This window comes from Magnolia sinica, chromosome 19, assembly GCF_029962835.1.
Source record: "Magnolia sinica isolate HGM2019 chromosome 19, MsV1, whole genome shotgun sequence".
Taxonomy (NCBI): Eukaryota; Viridiplantae; Streptophyta; class Magnoliopsida; order Magnoliales; family Magnoliaceae; genus Magnolia; species Magnolia sinica.
Window position 1 is genome coordinate 55,359,116 of NC_080591.1, and position 3,248 is coordinate 55,362,363.

Here is a 3,248-nt window from a genome sequence, read left to right on the forward strand (position 1 = left end):
ATCTCGTACTACGGTTTAGGATTGGGGAGAGGTTGTGCAGGAAACATCCCCTTTTCTATAACCGTCATATGAGAATCTATCTTTTGCATAAAATCTGTAATTCCCCGCATTGCCTGAGCCAGCTCTTGTATGGAATTTTGAACCGGTTCCTCTTGAGGTTTCACTTTATTTGGATTTTGATTGAAGAAACCTTGAGGGGTAGCCGTTTGTCCATTCCTCCAACTAAAGTTTGGATGATTTTTCCAACCAGGATTGTACGTATTGGAGTTAGGTCCAGTAAAAGGTCTTTGATAGTTGTTTACGGCATTAGCTTATTCATTCAACACTCCTCGAAAGGCGGGTATTGTAGGACAATTTTCAGTTGTATGAATGTTGCAATCACAGATGCCTCAAACAATTTCATTAACCTTATCCTTCTTTCCTTCTATGGCCTCAACTTTCCTTATGAGCGTAGTCACTTTACACTTGAGATCATCCTCTTCTTTCAAGAGATATAATCCACCTTTCTCCTTTAATTGAGTCGGCCTAGACGTGGTGTTCGACTTTGGGTAATAGTCCCATGATTGTGTTTTTTCAGTAAGACTATCGAGGTAATCCCATACCTCATCAACATCTTTATTAATGAACTCTCCATTACACATTGTCTCGACCATTTGGCGCATGGAAGATGTCAGTCCATCATAGAAAAAATTTGTAATGCGCCACGTTTCAAATCCGTGTTGTGGGCATGAACTGACCAAATCTTTGAACCTTTCCCAACATTAGAAGAATGTTTCATCTTCCTTTTGGGCAAAGTTCATGATTGCTTTTCTGAGGGTAATCGTTTTATGATGTGGAAAGAATTTTTTTATGAATTCCCTCTGTATGTCGTTCCATGTGCCAATGGATCTAGGACGCAATGAATGTAACCACGTCTTAGCTTTCTCTTTTAAGGAAAAAAGGAAAGAGTTTCAGCCTGATTGTATCATCAGATACATTAGGAAAACATAATGTAGCTATAATCTCATCGAACTCTTTCAAATGTAAATATGGACTTTCTGATTCAAGTCCATGAAATTTGGGAAGGAGTTGGATAACTCCTGGCTTGATGTCCATTTATCCTGTATTTTCAGGGAAAATCATGCATGAGGGCATACTCACTCCCACCGGTTGTAGATAATCTCGTAAAGTACGAGGCGGGGGTGCCTGATGCACCTCGTTCTCATCTTGGGTATCCTCCACCCTGGGTGGAAGTAGAGGAGGTTGGTCTTTAGCCATAACTTCAATTAACTCAGGGAATTTCGAGTGGTGTCTAGTCTTGCGATGGATAGACAACCCCTCAACCAATCCTCCTTCAGTCAAGAGACGTCGAGTGTTGTCACGGGCCCACTTGGGCATGAAACACTCACAGCCCTCAATTAAATTCAAAACCTAATCCTAAGAAAGGGAAAGAAAATCTAGAAAGAAAGAGAAAGTTGGAAAGAAATTACCAAATTGGAGTCCCTAAGTTAAAAACTTGCAAAATAAAACAAAATAAGTTAGATTCTAAAAAGAGAAGAATAATCCTTTAAAAGAAAGATAGCAGTAAACTGATGTCTAAAAGAAGGAATTCCTAAAAGAAAGTGAAAATTTCTAAAATAAATAAGGAAAGTCCTAAACTAGAAAGTAAATTACTAAAAGAGAACTGAAAAATAGAAAGTAGGGAAGGAGCTTACCGAATTAGAAATTTCTATCGTAAAGGCATACAAAATAGGAAGGTTAGTTTCTAAACAAAAATTTAAAAAATAAATTAGGAACAAAATTAGATTCTAAAAGAGTTAAAATTAGAAAGTTACTAAAAATAAAAATAGAAAGTTAATTCCTAAAAAGAGAAATAACTAACCTAGTTTCTAAAAACAAAAGAGGAAAATTTCCAAAAATAAACTATTTCCTACAAATAGAAAAATACTAGAATTAGAAAATTTCTAAAATTTAAACCCTAATTTTAAAAGTGGAAAAATTAAAGAAATTAGGAAAGAATTACCAATTTAGGAACTTATGTCCGGATCCTACAAAACATGGAAACAAGTTAGTTCTAGAAATCAATTAAAAACCTAAAACTAAAGTTAGTCAAATTCTAATATTAAACTAATTCTAAACCTAATTAATTTCAGAGGACAACGGTGCCAAAAACTTGTTCACTCCCCAAGTATAGGGTTGTGATGTAGTAATAAACTCGGTGAGACCGAGGTCGAATCCCAAGGGACTGAAACCTGTACATTATCTGAAACTAGGTAGAATTAAAATTAGATTTAGATGAAATCTAAATAGAATGACCTTTTAGGGAATAATTGTGAAATAATTATTTAAAACTTAAGAAAATCAGAATTAAGAAACTAGGGATTCAGAGGATCCACTTGTAGAGATCAGGGAGATCTTGTGCCCGCTTCAAGCATTATGGAAATTGAACTGAACTTACTTCATGTAGTTTTCAAGAGATGAAAGGTATATGAATTAGAGTGGATTCCATCACCAAACCATGCCCAGGAGACAAAGCAACAACAGAATTAACCCAATTACCAACCAATCAACAATGCATGAAGGTTAGGAAAGGTACCGTCATCCGACCATGCCCATGAGACGATGGTGAACAACAGGGCTTCCTGACGTCATAAATATCAAAAGGAGGAAGAAAATATTCAAAGCCATTGCAGACACATTGTAATTTCAGTCACAGCAGACCATTAAAGACTAAAAAAATATTCCTTCAGTAATCAACTAAAATCAAATTCAATTCATAAATTTGATAGTTAAATTAAGGCATAAAAATAGAGTCTTCCATCTCACTACAAGCTTCACCCCTTAGCCCTAGCTAAGAGGTTTAGCCTAGCATGATCATGCTAAAACCAAAGAAAAGACATCAAAGGAAAGAAATAAATAAAAGGAAAAGAAAAAGGAAACAAAAACCCACGGCTGCCTCTTTCTCTCTCTCCCTTGCAATCGTCCAAGCCGAGCACGATCTTCCTCCAAAATTCCTTCCCCCGGTTCTTCTTTCCTCCCACCCCTTTATAGAATTCCTGAAGTGGTGGCTGAGTCGAGCACCGACTTCTCTTTCGCAGTCCATTTGCAACGGAGCCGGACTCCCTGTTTACGCAAAAAGAAATAAAGCCTTGCATCTGTGATGATTGGTGTGCCTAGGATTGATGTCAAACGAGAAAGCCGACCCGTCCATTAGTTTCCCCTCGAAAAACTAGTGAAACCTGATTGGTTTTGGATCAGATTCGTGGTGA

The 3,248-nt window shown here is 37.0% G+C and overlaps 1 non-coding gene across 1 annotated transcript; it reads left to right on the plus strand.

Moving 5' to 3' along the window:
• Positions 1-711: 711 nt before the first annotated feature.
• LOC131235954 (small nucleolar RNA R71) lies at positions 712-818 on the plus strand. The gene has a single exon (XR_009166464.1). It is a non-coding gene; the product is annotated as a small nucleolar RNA R71 (small nucleolar RNA).
• Positions 819-3,248: the final 2,430 nt, after the last annotated feature.